The sequence below is a fragment of the Neofelis nebulosa genome, chromosome 12 (genome assembly GCF_028018385.1).
Source record: "Neofelis nebulosa isolate mNeoNeb1 chromosome 12, mNeoNeb1.pri, whole genome shotgun sequence".
Taxonomy (NCBI): Eukaryota; Metazoa; Chordata; class Mammalia; order Carnivora; family Felidae; genus Neofelis; species Neofelis nebulosa.
This window is the reverse complement of record NC_080793.1, coordinates 25,415,445-25,442,979: the sequence shown is the minus strand read 5'-3', so window position 1 is coordinate 25,442,979 and position 27,535 is coordinate 25,415,445. Positions and strand designations below refer to the sequence as shown.

The 27,535-nt window shown below is 39.1% G+C and overlaps 1 long non-coding RNA gene across 1 annotated transcript in view; it reads right to left on the bottom strand.

The window, feature by feature from the left end:
• Window positions 1-27,535, bottom strand: part of LOC131491529 (uncharacterized) — a 568,938-nt gene that overhangs the window by 500,785 nt on the left and 40,618 nt on the right. The window contains exon 2 of the long non-coding RNA XR_009251502.1: window positions 16,143-16,238. This is a non-coding gene — a long non-coding RNA (uncharacterized LOC131491529). The remainder of the gene's footprint in view (window positions 1-16,142; window positions 16,239-27,535) is intronic.

Below are 27,535 nucleotides of genomic sequence, written 5' to 3'. Positions count from 1 at the left end.
TAGTATTGCAAGGAATTATTTAGATAGCATCCCAAAGCGTATAGACTAGGCATCAATGTAGTGGGTATTTATTGATCACTGACTGTATACCTAGTACTCTGCTCAGGATATGATTGTAAGCAAAACATAACTCCTTCATGGAGGTAACAGAGTTGTTGGAAAGACACTTTCAACAATGATTAGTAGTCTGTTGGGGTACCTGGGTGGCTCAGTCAGTTAAGCATCCTGCTCTTTATTTCAGCTCGGGCCATGATTTCACAGTTCATGAGATTGAGCCTGGCATCAGGCTCCACATTCTCAGCATGGAACCTGCTTGGGATTCTTTCTCTCCTTCTCTCTCTGCACTGTCTCCCCCATGCACATGTGTGCACTCTCTCTTTCTCTCAAAATAAATAAACTTAAAAGATTCTCTCTCTCTACTTCTGCCCCTCTCCCGTACTTGTGCCCTCTCTCTTTTAAAAAAAAAAAAGAGAGTCTATTAGTCATTTCTTTTCTTAAGACAGAATTTAAAATTTTTAAATTAATAATGCAATCTATATAGCATCATGGTTAAATAATGATTATTTCATAGGTGGTGCAATGCAGATGAATTAAGGGTTTTATCTTTAGAGAGATTCTTTACCTTTCTGTGTCTCTTGACAATGGAGAATGGAAAGACAGTAAAAATTGGGTTAAAAAATTAAATTCCTGTACTTAATGAATAAAACAAAATGAAATATGTAGCAGAGCTAATGAATATTTTCCAACAAATTATAAGTACTGAAGGAAATTTATAGAACACAAACCAATATGAACCATCTTGACAATGATTCAGCAACATACCCTGCAGCTCAGAAATGAGGCTATAGTGACAAAGAATGTTGGCATCCAAAGAGAAAGACTAAGGAGTAGTCACAGGGTAGAGGATAGAGACACCTTCCAAGTAAAGTGTGATCTGTCACAGAGCTCCCGGGTGCAAAAGACATGGCTAGATCTCTATCACCAGAGAAAATTTAAAGCACCTTTGGGGCGCCTGGGTGGCGCAGTCGGTTAAGCGTCCGACTTCAGCCAGGTCACGATCTCGCGGTGCGTGAGTTCGAGCCCCGCGTCAGGCTCTGGGCTGATGGCTCGGAGCCTGGAGCCCGTTTCTGATTCTGTGTCTCCCTCTCTCTCTGCCCCTCCCCCGTTCATGCTCTGTCTCTCTCTGTCCCAAAAATAAATAAAAAAAAAATAATAATAATAAAGCACCTTCTACCACTGGGGAAAATAATGCTTAAAGTAAGTGACAACTGACCATCTGTCCTGATGAGTAGCTTTCACCACTCCCATAGACAAAGGAAAGGAAAAAAAATAAAGTCAGTTGGAATATCCCAATTTCAATTTGATGACAACTTCTGGTCATAAGAAGAAATACTTTCTTCAGAGGATGCAGATTCTTGAGCTGACAATTGTCCTAACTCTGAACTATATACAGCACCATCTAGTGAAATAACTTAGAATGCTTAGGTTTTTGAAAAACAAAACTGAGAAATGGTTAAAAACATAAATCAGTGAAAGATGTGGAGATTTTTAAAAGATGGAATGAGGAAAAAAAACGCCTATAGTTTTACCTGAAATCCATTCAGTAACTCCTAGAGAATGCAGAATGCTTTTGATTCCGTCAGTCATTTGATGCAGTGACAATCGCAAGGTGTTGGTTTGGCATCATAGGGAGAGAAATGTTGGAGTGAAGGAAGACTGACAATGACTGGCTGTGAAGGCACGAACTGGTGCTAAGTTAAGGGCCAAAGAATTCCTAACTGGAAAGAGACAGCGCAGTAGCATCCCGAGCCAGCTGGTACCACTGGACAGCCAATTGTGTGCGTATCTTCCCAACTCCTTTCTCAGTGATATCTCATTTCGTAACTTGGAATTGGCTGCGGTGGGAGTGTTTAACAAGGGAAATTGGGAAATGCTACGAATCAAGGCTACCCATCCCCAGGAAGCATAGTACTTTCACATTTATCAGCATACTACTAGAATATACTAACCTCCAATCCTTCCAACTGACCACAGTCCTCATGGATTGAGGCCAGGAACAAAGACTGGTGGTGACCAGGGTCCCATCAGCCGAAGAAATCTGAGTCTAAATGGTATATGGCTGGTGTGCTAACTGATGGCAGCTCGGCCTTTGTAAAAAATGTCAAAATTGCCCAAATTTATTTAAAAAAAAAAAAACAGTTCAAACTACTTTATCTTTTAGGAATCAATTGAAAATGTCTCCAGCCCCTTTGAAAAGAGATAGTTCAGGTGCTAAAAGAGGTAGATGATGTGAATGCTGAGTGCAGGAAAGGGCTTAGACACTACACAGTGAGGGGCTGGACTGGCTTAAACTCCATCAGTGGCATATCCTTGGGAAATTTAGACACCAGGCTGGTTCTCCAACTAAACGTCCAAATGAGACCAGTGGGGTATTCTTACTTTAATTAATAGAACCCTTCTCTCAAATAATCTCTAATATACAATACCAGTACTCTATAGTAAGCTTTACAGTGTCATTTAAAAGGCCTCTGGAAGATCCCCAAGCTCCTCTGAAGACCTCACTGCACAGTGTGAAAGCCATTGAATTAGAGTATTTCCAGGAGTCCAATTTCCCTTCCAGCAATGGTGTTCTAAACAAGGAGTTGGCTGTGAGCTGCACTTCTCCCCACCCAACCCCCCAATATTCTAGAGGAGTGAGCCTCCTCCCTTCTGCCCAAGCTAAGGGGGTGGAGGGAGCGTAGTAAGAAAGCTGCTTCTTTCCATAGATGCCCCAGGGCTCTACTCCAAAGGGATTTGCAACGTGTAAATTGTTGTTCTTAGATGGGTCTTTAAGTCAAAAGAACTTGCTGCTGATGGAAATCAAGTCTGGGCTAAGACCTCTCGGTCCCATTCCAAAAATTGACTGGTTCTGGGAGTCTGGATGCATAGATGGGGTACCCATCCTATTCTGAAGTACTCTGGTCTTATTTGATTATGGTTTGAAAACTGTAATTTTTACCAAGAGAGAATGGTCAAAGAGGACTACATTTTCTTTTCTTAAGTTTTTTTTTTTTTTTTTTTTTTTAATTATTCAGTCAAAAACAGAAAAGATGGAGCACCTGGGTTGCTCAGTTGGTTAAGCATCCAACTCTTGATTTCAGCTCAGGTCATGATCTCACGTTTTGGTTTGTGAGATCAAGCTGTCAGCGCAGAGCCTGCTTGGGATTCTCTCTCTGTTCATCCCCCACTCACTCTCATTCTCAAAATAAATAAATAAACATCAAAAATAAAACAGAAAAGATACTGGATAATTTCAGAACTAAAATCTTCAAAGGTGATTTATTTTTTTATTTATTTAAAAAAAAATTTTTTTTAACGTTTATATTTTTGAGACAGAGAGAGACAGAGCATGAACGGGGGAGGGGCAGAGAGAGAGGGAGACACAGAATCGGAAGCAGGCTCCAGGCTCTGACCATCAGCCCAGAGCCCGACGCGGGGCTCGAACTCACGGACCGTAAGATCGTGACCTGAGCTGAAGTCGGAGGCCTAACCAACTGAGCCACCCAGGCGCCCCCAAAGGTGATTTAAAGGTGATTATGATTCTAAGTGACCGAAGTTTGTATGGACAAAGGTAATATCTCGTTGACCCACAGCATTACTAGAGGACCACATGCTGGCACTACATACCAGAGGACATGCCCTGTTTGTCTGTGGGCCAACTGTATTGTCTATAGAGATTAATGCTGCCCTCGCTCAAGTCTGCACTCCATGATTAAGACTGTGCTACATGGAGCCACAAACAATACTGGGCCTTTCTGGGAAAGTGAGGAAAATTCTTAGATACAGTACACTGAAAGCCGTTCACGCCTGAGCCACCTGGGCTGAGCCCCGTCCCAAGGAACAGGGAGGGATGCTCCTCACAGGCAAGGACACACTTGACCCACATGCAGACAGAAAACCTGAGACAAGATGGGAGCTTATGTTCGAGCACACTTATTTCTGAATTTAATGGCATGGAGAACCACAGGCTTGTCCACACTATCAACTTTTCATTAAAAAAAAAGAGAGGGGGGGAGAGAGAGGGAGGGAGGGAGGGAGGGAGGGAGAGAGAGAGAGAGAAGCTATTGAGTCAAATGTTCCAAGAGCACCTGGTCCTGGGAAACCTCTAAGTATATTTATAACTTGGACATACAGACAGGAATGCCTTGCTCAGTGGAGAAAATAAGGCCTACTACCCTTGAACTCTTGTTTTGTGGTCTCTTTCCATCCTTACAATCATCCAGAAGGGTTTTATGTTTACAGATGAGAAATTCAAAGCTCAGAGAGGTTAGCTAACTTGGGCAAGTCACACAGCTTGTTACTCAACAGAACCCACGTTTACTGCACTGTGTGACTGCAAACCTGTGCTTTTTCTACTATATTCTGCTGGCATTTCACATTTTAAAATGTCTGTTTGTACTACCCAATGCAATTTGTCAGATTATTTCCCTTGAGCCCTATTACAAGTTTATGAGGTGAAGAATTACTATCCATGTTTTACATATGAAGAGCTGAGGCACAAAGAATGCAAGTCTTAACTTAATAACTAGTAACTAAGAACTAGTACCCAGGCTTTCTGACTTCCAATCAAGCGCTCTTTCCACTAAATCAGACTAAAAGCTTATTTGGGTGTCCATATCTTACTTGTTGGATGTGTAATATTGAAGAGCCATAAGGTTTTTATGTTATAGAAATGAAGAATTTTTTTCTTTTAATGAAGGATTTTTTTTAATTTTATAAACAACACTAGAAAATGAAGACAACAACACTTGAAGATTATTCTGCTCATTAAAATAACCATGCTTCTTTTATGGTAGCCAGTAAAACTTCTCTGCGACTGAGCTCTATTTATAATAGAGACGAATTTAGTCTTTTGTGGCAAAGGCAGTTGACAAAGAAAATAGGTCTGGGTAAAATACTTTTTTGTTTTTCAAAATAGTACAGCCTAGTTTAGAAGCAACAGAAGTTCCAAAGTAATGCCACAAAATGAAATTCTTTAAAGAAAAACAAAGTGGTAGTAATGGGGCGGGGGAGGGGGGAGTAGAAGAAATCAGTGGTTTAAACAGATAGATTTTTAGTGTCAGAGAATATATTTTACTTATCTGCATATGTTTTTGCAGATGGGAAATTTCCACAAGTGGGGATGTAAAAAAAAAAAAAAAAAAAAAAAGGCAAACCTGGACACTACAGAAATGGAATAAATTGTAATAATACTCTGGAGAAATACAGTCCCTCTGGATTTGATCATGCCAGGAGAGTATCTTAGAATTTTCCCTATAGTGTTTCCACTGAATTCATAGATCCCCCAAGTTAGAAAGGCCCATCTGTTTTACCCTCTGATACACATGGCACTTCCTTCTTTCATGACAACCTTCAGACAGCAGGTGCCTGCAAGTCCAAATCCAATTTACTCTATAAAAGGAACAGACTTTCATTCCCCACGTTGGATATGAAGGCAGGATTGAAACCCCTTCCAGAGGGAAGCACATGCTGAGGCTAGGTTGCCACAAGCTTTGGAGGATGTGGGGACAGTGAGGCTGAAAGACCAGGAGATGGTAATGTTGGGAGCTCCGTCAGGTGGGAGGGAGCAACCCTGTGCTAGGAGGACGGTGCAGAGCAGGATGAAACTCCATTTTGGAAAACTCAACAAGGATGGCCACTGAAACAAGGAATTGGTAGACTTGGGGCATGGATTTGTGGTAAGTTCTGGAATATTGAGCTACAATTTCTTTTTTTTTTTTTTTTCAACGTTTTTTATTTATTTTTGGGACAGAGAGAGACAGAGCATGAACGGGGGAGGGGCAGAGAGAGAGGGAGACACAGAATCAGAAACAGGCTCCAGGCTCCGAGCCATCAGCCCAGAGCCTGACGCGGGGCTCGAACTCACGGACCGCGAGATCGTGACCTGGCTGAAGTCGGACGCTTAACCGACTGCGCCACCCAGGCGCCCCTTGAGCTACAATTTCTTAAAGCTAGTCTCTCCTTCTTCTTCTCCTGTCCCAGAATTATAGCCAGGTTTATGCTGCAGGAAGAATTCAAGAAGCTCCCTGACTAAAGTGAAGGAGTGGTTGCAGAGACAGGAGAACAGGTCGCTGTACCATGATAGATTCATGAAGGACAAAAGGCACTGACTCCTTTAGAAGGCCTGACAAGGACATCAGCTCTGCAGTCCGTTGAGGAGTAGATTCACCAGAAGAGCCCTGATATCCTTGTCACAATAGGTAGCACTCATGCTAGGGGCTAGGAATGGTTCCAAGCCTTTTACCTATAATAACTCATTTATTCTTCACAGAAAGAAAGTACTACTATTATCCCCATTTTCCAGACTAGGAAACTGAGGCACAGAGCTTCATAGCTAGTCACTAGGTCGCAGAGTTAGGAAGTGGCTGAGCTAGCATGGGACTCCATTATAGTAAACAGAATAATGATCCTCCCCTCCTCCCAAGATGTCCCTGACCTAATCCCCAGAACCTGTGAATACGTTACCTTGCATGGCAAAAGGGACTTTCCTAATAGGATTAAATTAAGGATATTGAGATGGGAAGATTTCCAAGATTATCCAAGTGGGCCCAATGTTGGAAGCAAGGGGTTGGATTGGTATAAGGAAAGGACCATGAGCCAAGGAATGCAGATGGCCTCTAGAAGCCAAAAAGTTAAGAAAACTAATTCTTCCCTGAAGCCTCCAGAAGGAATGCAGCCCTACTAACACCTTGATATTACACTTCTCACCTCCAGAACTGTAAGAGAAAAAATGTCCATTATTTTAAGCCACTAAATTTGTGATAACTTCCTACAGTAGCAATAGGAAACTATTACATCCAGGAAGCCTGACTCCAGGTCTTAAATATTCAATTATATCCTTCATCCAGTGTTAGATGTCAAGAATCCTAGAAAAGACTCCATAAAAGGAGTTTCACATTGGCTTTAGGGTTTCCCTTAGTTAGCCCCATAGCACTTAGTGTATGTAAAACTTTAATTACTATTTTAGATTGATCGTAATGCACACAGACCTAATACTCAGCTCAAACACACTGGCATGGCAGTAAACATCATTAAAACATTAGTTTTCTATCAGTTGGTAAATAGCCCAAGACCCTCCCTGCTGTTCTTGGTGTCTCCCTTGGGACCCTCCCTCCAACCCAGACCTTGTTATAATCCAGCTTCTGAAAGGTTAGAGCCTACAATGAGGACTCCTCCCTGACCCAGCCCCAAATCTGAGCCTGAATCCACACTACTGGCCAGTGACCACACCAAGGCAGAAGTTAAATATTTTGAACATAACCCCAGAATATATACATGCTGGTTTAATAATTCAGGATACCCTAGAAGCTTAACAAAAAACAAAATTTTAGTTATGATTAGAGTTTCAGGATTTTTTTTTTATTATCAGTGAAAGCAAGTTATCACAGAAAAACAACAACAATAACCAGCATCAAGTGGAACACCTTTCAGTAAAAGGACTTTCTATAGAGTGCAACAGTGAAACCCTCAGAAGCCAATTTTAGGCCTCTAGATTCCATGCCTGGACCACAATGGCCTCTAATGAAAAGAAAAATAGCTCCTAACAAACCATATCAGTGAATACTTCAAAGGTTTGACTTTAGCATGTGTCCCTCTCTTTCAAGCGAAACTGTGTGGGTGTTGCACCCTTTTTCCTGTCCTCTTAACCAGGGCAAGGGAACCTGAGAATCAGATAAGCACACTGTATATAAAGTATTATGAAATGTCATTCATTGCTTTTTCTCTGATATCTCTGGCTTCACTGGAAAGGAATTTCACTGTATGTTGATGCTTCATATTTTTTGTCTCCTCTGAATAATATAATTGGGTGAATCAGTGTTTTCCTCAGAAGATGCATGTGGGGTTACAGCCTAAAACTGCTCTACGGATAATCCTACCCTGAGGAAAAAGTCCTTTAAGGAAAACCGTTAAGGGAACGTGTCAATATCCCTAATTCTCCTAAAGATGTATCATGCTGTGCTGGGTACACAGGGCATCCATGGGAGCTGCCTGATCAACACAAAGAAACAATGATTTTGGAGTCATATCAACTTCAAGCCATCCCTGTTCCACCACTACCAACTGTGTGACTTTCACAAGTTAGCCGACCTCTGAAATCTGTAATTCTGCAATTTACAAAATGGGATAAGCATTCCTTCCTTACACCCTGGCTGGGAGAACGACATGAGATAATGTACTAAAATACCATAAAACCAGTGACCTAAAGCCTATGGATCCCTGTTATTTCACTTCCCACCTTCCCTGTACTAGACACAAGTGGGAAGCCAGGCTTCTTGCCTGGTACTTTCCAGATTGCTAAAGAGTGTTCCAAAATGATAAAATACCAAGCATGACACTCCTCAATAACTAAGTGTGCTTTGCTTCATCATACCAAACAGGAAGCAAGTGAAGCAAAAGCCACATGTGTGCCACAGGACTTTAAAAAATGTTTCATGAACCCAAAACTGAGCATGTTCTGTCTCTAAGAAAATGAGCACTATGCAAGTGGACAATTCGAGATGGAGGCGGAGTTCAGTGTAAGTAGAAACTCCCAGGGCCCCTGGGTGGCTCAGTCAGTTCAGCATCTGACTTTGGCTCAGGTCATGATCTCACAGTTCATGAGTTCGCGCCCTACTTCGGGTGAGCACGAGCCCCTCTTCAAGTGATTCCTGCTTTTCTCTCTTCTTGCCCTCTCTCTCTCTTCTTCTCTCTCTCTCTGCCCTTCATGGGATTCTCTCCCTCTCTGTCCCTCACTCACTTGCACTTTCTCTCTCTCTCTCTCTCTCTCTGGAAGGAAGGAAGGAAGGAAGGAAGGAAGGAAGGAAGGAAGGAAGGAAGGAAGGAACTCCCATAAGCCCCTCCAACAGCAATTCTGGAGGTGGAGACCACCATCTTCCTATCACCCAGTAATCAACACTCCTACTTCTCCATCAACATTTTTTACATTTTCCTAAGTTTGAGAAAATGGAGTACATGACCCACTTTTTGCCACTTCTAAGCCAGCCATTTAGAAGACTGATCACAGACTCTGTTCCTTCCTTCCTTCCCTTTTCCTTTTTCCAGGCATACTGTGGAGATAAGATGAAACAGCAGCCACTTTGGAAAAGATGGGGAACTGGAACCCAGCCGTGACCCCCAAAATAGACATGGAGATACAGAGAATGTATTTTTCTACCCATAGCCCGAGGGAGAACCTCTTCAATTAAAAACACTTTTGATACAAAGCCAGAGTGCCCAAGATGACCGCCTAAAAATATACGAAAATCTAGGAAAAACAAGCTCTCCATCCTGGAGGGAATGTCAATGGAAAATAGTTGCTAGGCTTTTCCAGTTACCAGTAATAAAAGAAAAATAGGCTCCCCATTATGAGCCCAGAGCTGGAGGGGTCGGTCGTCAGCTGGTTCTGAGCCAGCCTCAGGATTCTCAGAGAGCGTTACAAATTACAGGAACAAAATGTGGACTTTTCACTCTAACCATGTTTTCAGAGTCCAGACAATTTATTATTAGGTTTACTTCCCAGTGGGCTACAGTTGAAAAAGATGCCTCCATGTAAGGATTCAGTTTATAAGCTTTTAAAGTAATACATTCTTATACTGAACAGCAATTTTACAAAGAAAAATACAAATAGAAACAAATAAGGTATTAATCCTTCCACTCATCAAAAATTGACAATATGCCTAAATATTTATATTCTTTCAAAGGTTTTTGCCCTCTATGTCTAGTTATTTGTATCTTACTTTTGTCTGCTAGCCGACTCTGAGGTCTTTTGAAGGCAGGATCATATTTTACTCATCTTTAAATCTTTGTCCCAATATAGTGCCTAACATATAGAAGATGTTCAATAACTGCTGAAGAAATTTCTCTTTTGTGAGCTGCATATGAAGGCATTTTCCATTAAGTTTTTCGTAGGCTCATATAAACATCTATGCAATAAATTCCTCTTAGAGTTTAGTGCTAAGAAAAAAAATTCATTCCCATGATGTTCTCTCTCTCTTTACATAATAACAACAACAACATAGCACATTATGTTTCCCTTGTTTACCTAGATTCTAGAAAGTTCAAAACAAGTTTTAAGCTCATTTATTCATTCTCCTTACCCTAATATTTCTAATATAACATGTTGCCTCCTTACTTTCTCTGTCTTTTTTTCCTTGTTTTACATAAACTTTATTTTAAGCTAACTCAAGTTCTTGTTGGAAGAAAATAGGAAGTAAATAGAGAACCAAAAAATAATAAATGCATAAAGAGCTAAGAAAGGAAGTTAGCATATTTCCTTTCCAATGGTTTCTTATTTGTGCTGCAGAAATCCCCTGGAGATGCTGTTACGCTATGTCCGTGGTTGTTTAATGTGTTTCAGTAACACCGAGCTGCATGATATCCAGGAAAGACTACTGGACTTGGAGACCAACATCACAGGTTAAAGTTCAACCTGTGCCCCTCACTAGCTCTGTGACCTTGAACAAGACACTTAAATTCCTGAGCATTCACTCTTTCAATAGATATTGACCGAGTCCTTACTATGTGACAGGGACAGTGTCAAGTAAATAAGATGAGATCCATGCAAGCGAGTTAGTGCACAGCCTAGTGACAGACAGGAAAGCAAACTACAGTAAAACGTGATCACTGCTACACTGCATATGGTACAGAAGAAGTACAGAAGGGAGACATCTAAGTCAGAATGGAGGACTGCAGAGGATTTGAAAAAAAAAAAAAAAAAAGGCGGCAATTGCATCAATTTTTAAAGTTGATTGGGAATTAACTAGATGAAAAATGGGACAGAGGAGGGGGAAGAGGGTGTTCCAGGACTCCGGAAGAGCACGTGTGAAATCACAAAGACATGAAACAGCATGACAAAAGTGGCCAAGTACAAATTGTTGGAAGATACCATGTGTCCTGTCTGCCTCCCATGGTGGTTTCAAGGATTCGTTGAATGGATGTATATATTGAAAGTGCTTTGTAAACTGTAAAGCACCATACATATGTTTAAATGTAAAAGATTATTATTAGACACTCATTTTTTCTCCCTCCAAATTGGAAACATTTGCTGAAGTAAACATTGCTGATGCATTAGCTGTCAGGATGGTGTATTATATTTGGAAAACATTTGCCAATGCCTGTTCAGTTTTTAAATTCCCCGTTACATGTGTTTTTTGTTTGAGAAAATACATCAAGTAATAATGGATTTATTGTTAATTGTGCAACACTGAAGCTTCAAGTTTTAAGTAATCTCTCTTCCATGTTGACTTTTATTCCATGGTGACTGTAAAGTTTACAGTCATTTATTTATTAATGAAAACTGATCAGTGAACACCATTACCACCTTGTCATGATCAAATTTTGTTATCAGAGGAGGACTTATCCTTATATGGACAAGTGTGCCATTAAAAACAAATTCCTTCTGGGAGAAGGAGGAAAAGAAATGTGGTTACCTCCACTTAAAACAGCTTCCCAGAGAGGTCCAAAGGAGCTCAAATCCAAATACTCATCTCCCTATTCAATACTTCAACAATCAAATACTTCTTTCTTAGAGACATTTGTTTCATGGTTAAAGAAATCAACCAAAAGCATTTGGGGTAGAAACATTAGGATGGAAAACTCATGTTCAAAATTCTTGACATTCATACACTATTGGTCATTGGAGTGTTTGAATTCAAAAGTGCATTCAAAGGTGTATTCTTTTTTTTCCATTCTTCCTGTAAGAAATTTCTGTAAGAGGAAGCTCTGAAGAAGAAAACGATAACAGAACTTTTTTTTCATGTTGCCAACAAGTTGTCTGGACTTTACCTTTTCATACTTAAACTCTCAGGAAAAAATCATATCCTGCTTCCTCTCCTCCATGCAAGAAGAGAAATGTTTCAAGTCTTGGAAGGCCTGGGTTACTGGTGAAATCTTACGTTGAGTCACGATTAATTAAGCCATTTATTAGCAATCCTGGTCATCTGGATCCAATACATCACATTGATGAACTAAGTAATACATTCACTTATTTCACTTTGTGTAGAGGAAAACCAAATCATAACTCATCAGAGCTGTACAGGACCTGAAAGGTTATTCTGAATGATATCTCATTTTATGGATGAGAAAACCTGAGGAAAGTCAACTCACTCCTTTAAAGCCAGGCTGTGAATAAACAACACAGTTGGGAGTAGAAGCTGACACTCTTGTCTACCAGGGCAGTATCTCTGGACACGAGGGCAACATCCTGAGAAAGACTTGGGCATTGCAGTTACTTGCGGTGAGTGGCTTTGGGCAAGGGGTCCACGTGCTGCCACATGAACCCTACAACTTGAGGGGGCTGTTAAGTCCCTCCTTCTAAGGAATAGTTGTGAGAGTACCAGGGCTCCAAAAGCTTCTTGGCAGACGAGGGCCACTCCACAGTTGCTTGAAGCAGGCAGCTTCTGCTAGGTGATGTGAGTGGCAATGGAGGAGAGCCACAACTCCCGGTAGGAGCAACAGGCCCCACTGTGCCTGGACAAGAGCGGTGGCTGAAACCCGGACAAACCGACTCGCTTTAGAGGCAAGCTGGGAAAAATGATGTGTTGTAGAATCCCTGTTAGTCCAGTCAGCTCCCATTCTCTTGTGAAACCGGATTTGTAGGCACATGCACAGGCCAATGAGTCAGCCTTTAAAAAGTCATTCATAATTTATGTATAAACAAGAATAGCTTTTGTTTCAGAGAATTTGGGAGGTTTTTGTAGCCTGCTTTCTTGCAGTACCATTTCTGAAGAACTGTTCCTGTCTCAAGGCGGTTCCTATAGGCCTATAAATACTTTGATGTTCAGACATCTGGAACTTATATTTGGTGTTGACTAATGAGTATTATTATTTTATTATGTATTTATATATGATCTGAAAGAAATTTGAGGTTATATGCCACATAACTCTGTATACATGCTGAACAATGACAAATTCTTTTTACCCATTACACTTATGATTTATTACTTGGGCAGAAGAAGTTCTGAGTCATTCAATTGACATATAATTGTGTTTTGGAAGATAGTAATGGGATAGAGAGAATGTAAAATTGCCCTTAACATATATCGTTAAAATAATTTGTAAGTGGACAAAATGGACTCCAGAGATATTATTTCTCTCATTTTAAAAATATCAAAGGATAGCCAACATGGCAACAAACTCCAGTACTCCTTTTGAATGAGTAAGGAAGAGCCTTGGTCTTAGAAATACATGTGGGTATGTTTGAAAGGGCAATAAACAATGCATAATGGATCTGACTTCAAAGAATGCCTATTGGAGAACGAGACCTATTTCAAAGTCAAATGCTCAATACCCAGTTTGCCTCGGTACCAATAAGCCACAGGTAAACACTAAGATCAAAGGGAAAGGTGGGCGTGTGTAGGGGCGTGTGATGACATTACTTTCTCCACAAAGCATTTCCCCCAAGGGACACTGGGGACGGCACCTTGTAACAGCCTCTGTTGTATATTCAGGAATTTATTTTAGGGGAGTGTCAGAGGTATTCAGTCTGTCGGAACTGCAGCTCAAAGGCTATAAAATAAGAGGCATACTGAAGGTGGCATGCACTTGGGGAAGAGAATACTGAGCTGGAAAGGAATAAATGGTGCCTTTATAGGCCACGCTGATCCATGCTTGCTTGCTTTCTTCTCCCTCCCACGAGCAACATCAGTGTAAACTGGTTTGGCCCATCAGCAGGCCGTCTGGCCCTTCACAGAAGAATGAGCCCTCTGTGCATGCAGGCAGAGCAGTTGCCAACAAAGGCCCATTGGAGTGTTTAAAAGCCCCAAGTTGCTGCTGAATCAAAGCATTTCTAGAGGCTGAAGCTGTGAACAGGACATGCCATCAACAGTGAGAGGAACTCTTCGCAGCTCCCCTAGAGAATCCTTAAAATTGACTTATCTGCTTTTCTGACAGTCCCCAATTTCAGTGCCCACAGTGTGGGCAGTATTCACTTAAAGTCATTACCCAGAGTTCTGTGAAATCATACTGAACCACATTTCAGCGCCTTTGTCCAGGCACTAGCTGACTCCATATCAGGAAAAGTTCAAAAGCCCCAGGGGATCCCACAACAGGGAAAGAAGAAGTCCTAGAAACAAAACAGGATCAAAACTTGCCTTTAAGAATGTCATAAAATGAAGCAATATTTCCAGTCTCCTCCCTCATACACACCTTTCATTGACTTTATTTTATTGTCCTCGATAAACAGATTATAGTATTGCTCAGGAACAGAAATTTCAAAAGAAATGCTAGCCTTACTTTGAATAGATGCAAAAACCTGAGATGAAGGAACAAGACTTTTAGGCTATGTTTAGATTGCATGAAAATTATCTGTCCTATATATTTAAAACCGTGTCACAATATTTTCCGTTGACTATCTGCCAGTATTTCTTGTCCGAGGGATTATGCGAGGGTTAGTTGATTAGACGTAAACAAGAACTAGATACACTGAAACTACACGAAGCAACAAATGAGTAGCATGAACCAACCTCATTATAAGTGATGGAAAATAGATGATGTCAGCCTCTACCACGGATTGCCCTAGAACTTCCCAGAAGCGTTCTCTTCCTGAACAGTTATTCCTGCCCTCATTGTCTAAGCTAGCACCAGCTAAGGAGTCAACATATCAGCTGCTTCCCTATCACACCTCCCACTTTATCACAGTCTTTGGGGATTTGGAATTAGGCCACGCTTCCAACTTGAGTTGATAAATGTGGGTTTCTAATGAAATTGAAGTTCCAGCTCCCTCATTCCAGAGCTCCTGTGTGCTCTATAGTCTCACTCTCAGTATCCATCACTTTAGGTTAGCCCCATCCTAAGGACTGCTCATTCGTTTCTTGTCATCCATCTGTGGTCATATGGTGTGACCCGATGGAGCCAGAGTTGCCCAACCCAGGTCTCACTCCATCTGGTGAGACACTGGGCCCCTACATGATCCTGCTTGGGTCATTTTCATGGGACTGTATCCCTGTCTGGGCTCCCCAAACTTTAAGGAGATGTTATTTTGCTACTCCCCCGCCTTACCCCTAAATGATGGTCACTTCCTGGATTCCCAGGCCCTGGATGACCCAGATGAGATGATCCAGTATCAAATGCTTCCAGAAATATCCCTGGGATACTGGAATACAGAGGCATTCTTCCAGGACTGTTCACTGACCTCTCTAAAGCCAGCTAAACACCTCAGTCTACCTTCACCCCTGAAGACTGTGTCTTTGTCCACCTCTGGCTCCTTCCCTTCTCCATTGCCTTGTGTCACCAAGCTTGACCCATAATGCATCAGGTCTGAGCCATCCTGACCTACAATGGTGAATTATCAATGATGAAGGAAACAAGCCTTCCTTATAATTGTTTTCATTGCTTTATTTCACTGCCAAAAATTATGATATTCAGCATTTTGGTCAATCATAAGCCCCTCAAAAGATAATCTTTATTTCCAATGATGAAGGGAAGGATTTTTATTTTTTTTTTACACTAAGAACTTTGAAAAGCTACCTCAAGCAAAAAAAAGACTCATAGAGGAAAAAAATGGACAAAATGTCCAACTCAGAGTGGTGAGAAAATTCATTCATTCAGGAAATACTTACTTGCTGCTGAATATGTGCCAGATTCTAAGTGCAGGGGGTATAGAAATAAACAAAACAGATGAAGACACTTGCTCTCATGGAGCCCACATTTAGAAAACTAATAGCTGTATGATCCTGAATAAGTCATTTTAACTTCCTGAGTTTCATTTTCCTCATCTACAAAATAAGAATTTTGGTGTAAAGAGAAAGAGGTTTCATCCAGTCCTAACACTCTGTGCTTCTCTAAAAATGCTGAGTAAATATAGGCAGAATACACACACACACACACACACACACAGGAATGGATGATTTGCTCTGAACATCTACCTGAATGGATGTCTAGGAAAGATAGTAGATAAAGTTCAATTTAATCCCAATAATATTCACTGAGCACCTACTAGGCAGCAGTAGGAGTTAGAAACACAAAATGAAACTACACTCTTACAACCCCTTAACATCTCAATAATTAGTGGGCAAGGCAAGCGTATGAAATGAATTATTTTTAACAAGTTGGCTCTTAATAAATTGTACTTCTTAATCAGTACTAATTTATACAACACACAAAAATACAATGAACACAAAACTCACCAGAAATCCAACTGACCAGAGACTATCATACTTAACAAGTTGGTGAATATTCTTCCAAACATTCCTCTATGCATCTACATAAACTCCATGTATTTTCTGTAAATTGGAAAATACAGACATTTAAATACTGCTTTTTTCCACAAAAGAATTTCATGGATCTCCCTTCTCGGCAATAAATATGAATTTATATCATCATTTTAATTGCTGTAAAACTTTCTATTATTTCTCTGTACTATAATAAACTTAGCCAGCTTCTTATTGATGAGCATTGTATTCTATTTTTCTACATTAATAAGAATACCCTAATGCTCACTTTTTTCATTTGTGCCAATATCTCCTTCAAATAAATTTCCATAAGTAGAATGCAGATGTCAATCTACATGTTCATACTATATTTTGAAACACATTGTCAAGCTACATTCCTAAAGGTTTGTGCCAGTTCACCACTCCAGTGACCATATAGGAATTTACATCCTTTTTTCTTTTTTTTTCCTGAACCTATTTACTCTTTGCCAATTGGATAGGTGAGTTTTGTTTTCATTAACTTTTCTCTATCAATGAGGTTAAAATTCTTCATATATATTTACTGACTATTAGTATTTCTCCATTTGCAAATTGTTCATGTTCTTTGACATTTCTTTTTTGTTTGTATAAACATTTTTTCCCACATTGGTTAATAGTTCTTTGTATTTGAGAAATATTACCTCTTGTGCTATCTATAGGAGCAACAAATGTTTTTCCAGTGTGGAGTTTTCAACCTTTTATGATTGTTTTTAGCCACATAAAATATTTTTTATTATTAAAAGTTTCAAACATCACAAAAAAAGAGAGATGGGGAAAAAGAGAAAAGTATAAATGAACCCCATGTGCTTGTCACCCAGCTTCAATAATTAACTCACAGACAGCCTTGTTTCAGTTTTAAACCCTCTTTCCTCCAACCCTGTATTCTTTTGCAGCAAATCCCAGACATCCTATTATTTCACCTACAAATACTTCATTATGTATTTCTAAAAGAAAAAGGTCTTAGAGGTTTTTCTTTAATGTCATCAAATTTACCATATTTTTCACTTGCAGTTTCTATTTTTGTGATATATTCAAGTCATTCTCAAGGTCAAATTAAAAAAAATGTAACGTTTATTTATTATCGAGAGACAGAGAATGAGCATGGGAGGAGCAAAGAGAGGAGGAGACACAGAATCTGAAGCAGGCTCCAGGCTCTAAGCTACCAGCACAGAGCCCGACTCGGGGCTCGAACTCACAAACCGGGAGATCTTGACATGAGTCGAAGTCGGACACTTAACCGACTGAGCCACCCAGGCGCCCCAAGGTCCAATTATTTTTTTAACTTATTTATAATTTAAACATTTGATCCATTTAAGATGACTTTGGGACAAGAAGCAAGATAGAGCCACAGCATTGTATCCCTATCTCCCAATATTATTTATCAAAAATTTCTCCCAACTAATATAAAAGCTACCTTCATCACATACAGAATTTTCCACAAACCTAAGACTGCTTCTATACTGATCTCCTCACCTATTGACTAGTTTCTCCACCAGTAATATCACATTGTTTTAATTTTTGTCACTCCCTAAAATATTTTAATAACTGATATGGTTTTTCTGATTAGACCTTTTTTCCTAATTTTCTATCAATTACCTCTTTATTCATCTAGGTTAATTTTTAGAATAATTTTATTCATTTCCCAAAATTTGGTTGTGATATTAACTGGCAATTCATTGGTATTATGCATTAATTTAGGGAGAATCTATATTTTCTAAAATTGAATTTTCCTAACCAGAAATAGGTGTGTTTCTTCATTTATTCAAGTATTCCTTTGTCAAGAGGTTCTTCACAGAGATCTCCAGGTTTCTTCACAGAGATCCTATAATATTCTTTATAAGTTAGCTAGTTTATACCTTTTTCCTGTTATTATGAATTAAATGTTTCTTCTTAGAATATTTTCTAATTATTACTTATATATAAAGAGATCAGTTATATATACATATATACATACATATATGCAAATGCATATAATTTATATATTATACATTACATATTATATAAATTTATTATATAGTTATGTATTTATATAATTATATAATATATAATACATATAACATTTATGGTTATATATAATATACATAATATATAATATACACATAATATATAATATACATATAAAAATGTAGTATATAATTATATAACTATATTATTTACATAAAATGCTTATGTATTATATATATAGTTTTTATAGTTACTCACTGTGCCCACTATTTGTAATTTATCATCTCTTTCTGATTTTGGCATTCTTGCCCTGACAGTATCATAAATAAGAAAGAGACACAGTTCAGAGTATTGCCAAGAGAGCAGATGACAGATGGACCAGGGAAGGGCCTTATCAGTTCCAACTTTTTGGACACAGAACATCAGTCAGAAGAGGTAACTCTTGCACCCCAAGAGGCAGAGAGCCAGATATTACTAGGTCAAGGTGTACATAATTATTTATGAGGAAGAAAGAGGAAAACTCAAAAAGCTTCTCATGGTTAATTTCTTGCTTGAAAAAATACCAACCGTTGAGGGGGGCTCTGAAAAGGCAGAAGTAGCCTTGAGCCTAGGAAAGAGAAAAGGGGAGAATAGCCCTGGCACCACATTCCATGCCTCATGAATAAAGTAGCCATGGTGGGCCCTCTCTCCACTCCCTTTGCAAAGTAGGACATCATTATTCCCCTACTGTGTTGAGGTGATACAACCAGTTTCAGAGCTGGTAAAGACTTTGGGGCATGTCATTCAAGCTCCTCATTTTTTACAGGGTAAGTAGAGTTCTGAGAGAACAAGGGACTTGTCCATGGGCACAAGGCTAGTTCATGGTAAGACACACATTCTTCTGGATCTAGACTCCTGTGGGCCTCCAGACATCAAGTCCAGAGTTGATTCCTTGTATCATGCTGCTTCAGGCATTTAGACTTTGTAGGGCTTTTTTTATTATTATTATTTCTAGCCTAATATGAGGCCTAGTAAACTAGATTGTTTCTGATATATTTCAATAGCTAGAGCTTTAGGTATAAAAAGACTTGCTTTATTCTCTATATTACTTATGAACATTATGGGAGCATCTGAAAGGAAGTTGATTTCCAGGAAAAATGCAATTTCAAAGATTTTTATGTGACTCCTTTCCATAGAGATGTGAACAAATGCAGAAGTCTGGTACAGTGTGACCAGGCAGCTCAGTTTTATCAATAGTAGAAATACCACTGAACCAGTGGCTTTCAGTGAAAGTGATAGATTTCTTATTTGGTCACTTCAGGGTCATTTGGAAATCTTCCATTTGGTGTGATTGAGATGTCTATGTGTTATGGCATTCATTTCTTTTATAAAATTTGTGCTTGTAATCACGAAACTTAATAAGCCTTCCATCCCTATTTAATTTGCTTGCAATTATAATACACTGCTACTGGGTGAATGGAAGTACCTTAGTGATAGATAGGATTGTCAGGCAATCTATAGATGGTTAATTGAGAATGAGATCAATGCTCTTTTATAGTTTAATACGTGAATTTTTTTTTTTAAATAAAAGAAAGTTTTCAGGTCATGATCTCATGGTTCATGAGTTTGAGCCCCACATCGAACTCTGTGCAGAGAGCTCAGAGCCTGGAGCCTACTTCGGATTCTGTGCCCTCCCCCACCTGTGCTCTGTCTCTCTCTCAGAAATAAATAAACATTAAAAAAAACTATATATGTTAAGAAGTAGAAATACGGTACATTCAAAATAGCAATTATTCATATCCAGGAATAAGCAAAAATGAAAGAACAGTAAAAATAAATGTCCCCTAAAATTATTAAATACTCATACACTTTGCTAAAGTTATACCTCTCAGAATATATTGATTTTGCACATAGTTCTAAAAACTGCATTATCTTAGTTAACGCATCAGAAAAAATTTGATGGACATCAGAGTGCAGAGAGAAATAACAAGTGACAGGTAAGAATTTCAGAGAAGGGGATGATGAACCCTGTCAGTAAAAAGCATGGAAAAGAACTCAAAGAATTCAAAGGTTGGGGGACAAAGAAACCACACATATAGTTGTGAAGGCCTCAGGGTTCTACAATACTGCACAATATAGTTTCTTTTTATTTTAGAGAGAGAGACAGCGAGGGGGCTCCACTCAGTGCAGCCCAATGTGGGTCTCAATCCCAGGACCCTGGGATCATGATCTGAGCCAAAATCAAGATTTGGACATTCAACCGACTGAGCTACCCAGGGGCCCAATACTGCCCAATATTCACAGTGAGAGCCCTGAGGTATGAGGGGAAAACTACTGTATTTACTATCTACTCCTCAAGAAAACATAGAATTAATTTGTTTTGATCATTTTCCATCAAATATGTACATTAAAATTATTTTTCACTTTAAATGTAAATGTTTTTTGTAGAATTTTATTTAAGCTGCTCATTTCTTCAATTGTCAGAGAAGGTACTTTCTTCAATATTAACCAGTACTATTTAAAGATTATATTTAATTGGAATAAGATTTTAAGTAATACAAAGTCTTAGATATCTTTCATGCTCATTTATAAATAGCTAAAGGGGTGCCTGGGTGGCTTGTTTGGTTAAGCGTCTGACTTCGGCTGAGATCATGATCTCACAATTTGTGAGTCTGAGTCCTGCATCAGGCTCTCGGCTGTCAACGCAGAGCCTACTTCAGATCCTGTTTCCCTCTCTCTTTGCCCTTCCTCCACTCATCATCTCTCTCTCCCTCTCTCTCTCAAAAATAAATAAAAACATTTTTTTAATGATGAAATTTTTAAAAGTAGCTAAAAATACGGGGCGCCTGGGTGGCTCAGTCGGTTAAGTGTCCGACTTTGGCTCAGGTCATGATCCCGCAGTCTGTGAGTTCGAGCCCCGCGTCGGGCTCTGTGCTGACCGCTCAGAGCCTGGGGCCTGTTTCAGATTCTGTGTCTCCCTCTCTCTCTGACCCTCCCCTGTTCATGCTCTGTTTCTCTCTGTCTCAAAAATAAATAAACGTTTAAAAAAATTTTTTTAAATAAAAGTATCTAAAAATAATCTTTAACCCAGTATTGATTCTGATGCATCATTTAAGTAAAATTTATTTGACCTCAAAACCCTTTTGTCAGGGAGCATCTCAGAAGTCAAATCTTCCTTTGAACACACAAGAGAAATGCTGCCCTTGGTGCTCCATAAACTTTACAATACTGTAGTACAAGAATTTAGCAAACATTCCTAACTCAAAAACTGGATTCAGATTATAAATATATTCCATGTTGTTTGAAATCACCAAAAAAAAAAAAAAGGGGGGGGGGAGAAACTGGTTTAAACCAGTGAGTATAAAAACTAGGAAAACTAAAGAAAAATAGAGAAAAAAAATTAGGATTCTGTCAATGGGATATTTTTTTCCTGCCTTTGCCTATATATGGTAAGCCAAAATCCTGATTCAAAGTAGATACAGTGGATTAGTCAATTTTCTGGAAATGTTTTATTTATTTGTTTGTTTGTTTGTTTTTAATATAATTTATTGTCAATTCTAAACTAGAGGGTTTCTAATCACCAGCAAGGATGCCTACGCAGCATGACATCTGATAAACATATTTCTACTTCTCATTTAATGAATCAGATTATCGATTTATTTTGAAAAACATCCTTGAGCACTTGATTTCCAGCTATTATTTCTTCCTGTGGACATCAGACAAAGGCCCTGAGTACTCCCCTCTCATTTTGTGGAGTTATGATCTAAGCTCATAAAACATTTCTATAGGCTTATGTTCCCATGTTCACATGTGTGTCAGAACAATAACTGGCCAAGTCTTTAAACGTCTGTGTCAACTGTTGGGCTATGTCTCATTAAGTCTTGGCTTGAGTGGCCACCAAGACCCTTCAGCGACCCGATTCATCTTACTGAATTCACCATTCACTCAAGAGATATTTTTGAGGTCCAACTATGAATCAGGTAATGCAGAATACCAATTAACCAAATAGATGGCAAACCAGAGCCACTCATAGTTCTGGCAGAATAACCCCAAACCCTCAAGGCTACCATATATTCAATATACCAAAGCACTTAGGGATCTGATATAAATCTGCTGAGGGGAACAGAATTACATGGAAATACTACACTGTGAGATATGCATATGGTGTGACTGCTTTTCAGAATCACAAATCCAATGATGTTCAATCAACTGATTTACAAGCATCGATGCTTCACAAGAGATATGGAAAATAAGAATGAAATATGATTTCTGTTGCCAAACTCAACTACTGACTTCCTTTGAAGTCTATTGTCTCTAACATTACTCCAAGTTGTTTAGCTGTACCTAAAGAATAATCCTACTTTGGGCTGAAACATATTAAGGAACTATTAGCTTTTGTTCTCATTTTTTCAAGAAATTATTTTTTAAAAAAAATTAACATGGATTGTGTGAATATACTGACTCTGTTAAGTTATTGCCTTTGCTTGAGGTTGCCATATAGAATTTTAGAGCCAGAAATATCATCTATTTCAGTGGTGTTAGAACTGTTAACCACAGGACCCCAGGGGGTCACCATGGGCTGCAGGAAGGTGTATACATAGGCAAGACTCTGAACCCCAGAACTTTAATGTTTGACTTATGATCCCAAGAAAATGTATTTAAAGAAAACATTTATAAGTATTTTTTTTTAAAAAAAGGGTTTCAAATAATTGAATCAGTCCAACTCTCTCACGTTACGAATGAAAATACTGAAACTCAAAAACACGCATGAGTTGCCAAAGATCATATAGGGGGTGGGTAACAGCGCTTGGTCTCCAATCAGTGCCTCCCCATCTCTTGTTCAAGAACTGTCCAACAGGTCATGTTGCCTACTAATAAGGTGTTTAAGTGCCCAGAGTCATAACATTAGGACACTATTTCAAAAGACTGCAGCATGATGGAGCTTCTGTCCATTATAGGAACTTTTCATATTCTGTGAGCTCCTTTCTAACACCCTCCCCTACAGTAAGGAAATAATAACATGTCAGAGTTTTGTTCTGAGAAGGTATCAATACTACAAGGAAAGTTTGCCTATAAAGGCTCTGTGCTAAAAAAAATAATTTAAAAAAATATATGTATGTATGTATATATAGAGCCAGGAAAGCATCAGGTTGTCTCTAGGCGTGGCTACAAAGGGCAGTGATAAGACTGAGCCTAGACCCTGGTGGTGGAAGGCAGAGGTGATTAAAGGGAAGCATGGAGAGGCATCAAAGTTAACGGGATTTCTAAGTGCCCCTCTAAAGCAGGGGGGAAATAAGGGAATTTTTTTTTTTTATTATCTTTTGGCCTCAAAGTGTTTTTAATACTGAGTTTAAGACCGCACTACACAACTTTCAAGATCAAAAGCCTTCATGTGAATTTCACATAATTTTATAAATATGTGACTAACATATATTAACACCTACCTATCCTTAACCTTTCAAGATGTAGAGAACCACTATGCAATAATATTAAATGATTGTGTTCACAACTAATGATTAATAATAAATTTCTGTAGGGTACTGTGCCTTACTGAGAAAGTATGTTACCTTCTTATGCAGAAAAAAGAAACAAAACTTGTCCTATAAAAGAATGAAGATATTCAAGAAAGAACATCTTAGTTAAGTCTACACAAAAAGGAAGGACATGGGTATTGGGGTCATATGAGAGAGAGACCCAAAATCAAGTCTTTGGAGGCACCTGGGTGGCTCAATCAGTTAGGCGTCCAACTTTGGCTCAGGTCATGATCTCACGGTTAGTGGGTTCGAGCCCTGCATCGGGCTCTGTGTTGACAGCTCGGAGGCTGAAGCCTACTTTGGATTCTTTGTCTCTCACTCTCTGTCTGTCCCTCCACCACTCTCAAAAATAAATGAATAAACATTTTAAAAGTCAAGTCTTTGTTTCTGTTTACTAGTCCACTGAGTATTGGTGCCACCATTTGGCCCTTTAAGTTTTATTTAAGTTTAAATAATAATTGTATCTGGGAGGGCAGTCATTCTCTGGTTCCAGCCTTGAAGCCTCAGTCTTCCCAGTCACTCAGGAGATGTTGTGTCTTTATCTGGCTCCTTACTTCTGGGAAACATCTTAACTCTGTGCATCTGTCAATCTGCTTTAAGCATCATCTTATTCTACCTTTCCCCTCTGGATTTTTTGATCCACTGATTTTTGGCTTTAGCTGAATATTGATTTTTTAATTTTAATTGGTCAAAGAATAGAGAATACAATCAAAGTCGAGTTTGTAATGTCCAGTTTTCCAAAATGATTACACTTCACCTTGCAGCTAGAACCCTATAACTTTACTGCCTTGTGTCCAAGGGCAATCGTAGTGGTTAAGAGGATAGCTCTAGAGTCACAATGCCTGGATTCAACTCCTGGTTCTGCTGATTACAAGCTGTGTGATCTTGAGCAAACTGCTTAACATTGCTATGCTTTGTTTTCTCATCCATAAATTGGAGATAATAACATTAGTACTTCTTCATAATATTGTTAGAAGGCTTAAATGAGATAATAGATGAAGGTACTTAGAATAGTGACTAGCACACTATAAGTACCCAACAAATGTTAACTCTTATGAATTTCATGCTGTTGTATGGATCATGGAAGTAAAGTCTTCTGATTCAAGTCTCTTGTCATTTTCTCTAGTTGACAGTATAATATACTCTGTCCCTCCTGAACATCCAACAGCTGAAGTATAGCTTCTGTCCTATAAGCTACACAAATTCTAATTCTGCCACTTCTCTTTCTCTACCTACTATTATCCTTATCACATTCATCTTCAGCAATATTAGCTTTGAGTACAGTGCTGAAGACCAAAATCAGAAAGTTTAATTCACCAAAAGTTCACTGAGAAGCTATACCACAATGGGCAACAGGTCAGGCACTGGGACAAAGCAAAGAGTGAAATGCACATACTGCCTTGAGAGATCTAAGATCTAGACAGCAGGGAAGATACGGTGAAGTCTCATTAACTCTGATGTAAGACTGCTATGCTCTGTAGGGATCCACAATCATCAGTGATTCTTCCCATGATGCTATCTAGAGCTCAAGAGAAGTCCTTAGCCCAGGGCTGACGATCGAAACTCAGCAGCACAGAAGTGAGTTTAATCAAGACCCTGACTCTCATACTGCCAGCTGTGGTGCCACAGATGGTGATAGTTTCACACACACTCTACCAGGAACCAACGAGAACAAGAGGCCTGAGATGCTGTGTGCCCAAAGACCGGGTGATTGGCATTCAAATGCCCAAAGGACAGAGAACAACAGGATGCCTTCTTCAAGTGCTCTCATTGTCTCTTGCCCAGCATAGGCCATGCTAGAGACTTGGGACAGAAGAAAATGACTGGATGTGAGACGACAGGCCATAGCCAAATTCCTAAGAAGTGAGCCAGAGGTGTGGCTGAGACCCAACGCCTGCCAGGGGAATCCAAAGGCAAGTGGTTGAGAAATGCTTTCTTGGCCTAGTCAGGAAGGTGGTGAAAGCTTGTGCCAGAGTACCTTTGTCCACATCAGCATCTTTACTAAAATTCATTATTCACTTACTCAATCTGGGCCTTGCACTCAAAGACATGCTTCATACACAGAAACCTATGAAACGGGTATTGTTTCTTCCATTTTGCAGATGAGGAGACTGAACCTCTGAGATTTTAGATAAATTGTCCAAGATCACACAGCGTATTAAATAGCAGCCTAGTCTCTCTGAGGCACGAAGGTAGTTAATTGAATATATCCACCCCAGCACCCACCAGCTGCTGTAAGGTTGGTAACTGAGACAAAGTAAATTATTTAACTGCTCTTATTGCAATTCTACTTTGTCTACATTATATTGAAAACTATGCACTGTCCTTTTTATATCCCTATAAGAAATGTTGTATGGCAAAGCATTAATTATTTTTCTACCCTATAGTATCTTCTCACTGCTCTAGGAGGCCAAAATGATTATTTCCAATTTTTTTTCACTTTTTTACTTCTACCAGTAAAATAAATTTATTCAAAATTAGCTCCACTAGATAATTTCATGGTCCCTAGACTGAAAAAAAAAAAAAATAGTTCTCTCGAATTTGCAACCCTGGTATGATGTTTCACTACAGAAATCAGATGTCAGCACTGGGTCCAATCTGGCCTCCATTCTTTTTTCTTTAGAGAAGTATACTTGTTGATTGGTCTCAGTGAGATATGTCTTACATTCTGAATGTATTGTGCCATGTTGCATTAATCATTACATAGCTACAGGGAATGAAAATAACCAATTTCCTTAATTAAAGGGTTGTAGTAAGACAAGAGATGCTCTATTCGCTTTTCATTTGTCTTGGCTAATAGTAACAGCAATAATAATACCTTGAATTTAGACAGTCCCTTTCTTCCAAGAAGTTCAAAGCTCTAGGATGTCATAAGAACAGACAGATGAGTAGTAGTGAACTTGGCAAGAAGAAAAAGGTGTTATTTGGGCCAAATTAAAACACAAAAATGAGACTATAATTTTTTTGATGAATGTATTATCTTTTATAGGATGAATGCAGTCTGGTGTAAGAAGGAAAGAAAACACGGAATTTAGATGGAGGCTTTGTGTATGAATCTTGGCTTTGCCAAAAACTAGTTGGGGGATTCACTCTTAAGTAAATTTAACCATCCTAAATCCCAGGGTTCTCACCTATAATAAAGAAACAGTGAATATCTATTGCATATGATTATTATTAACAAAATAACAGCTAAGTAAGGCACTTTATAAACCATGAAGTTTTGTAACACAAATGTTAAATTATTGTTTTCTCATGACGTTAGTAGAAAAATATTTCAAGCAAGCTAACTTACATAGTTTTACATTATCCTCTACAACCCATGTTCAACTTTTTATTCTCCAGTCTCTTCCCTGGTACCCAGCACCCAATGGAAGGCTACCGACGTTCATTGAATTGGGGTGGATTAAATCAGACTGGATTGATATTCTTTCACACAAATTTGTAAAAGCAATAGATATGGTAGTCTGATGTTCCAAGTCTTTAAATTCTGGGAGCTCAGATATGTAACCTGTAAGAACAGAGGAAGTGGCTCCAAACTGTTTCAAGAATAAGAATTTTGGAGGCTAAGAGTTTTCAGAAAATCTATAGAATCTATGCTTTTAAATCCAGTTAAGTGAGAATTTTAAAAATGTTTTTCAGACACAATTTACCATTTAAGAAAGAATAAGGGGCACCTGGGTGGCTCAGTCAGTTAAGTGTCTAAATCTTCATTTCGGCACAGGTCATGATCTCAGGGTTCATGGGATGGAGTCCCACAGTGGGCTCTATACTAGGCGTGGAGCCTGCTTGGGATTCTCTCTCTCCCTCTCTCTCTGCCCCTCCGCCCCCCCCCCTCCGTGCTCTCTTGCACATGCTCTCTCTCTCAAAATAAAC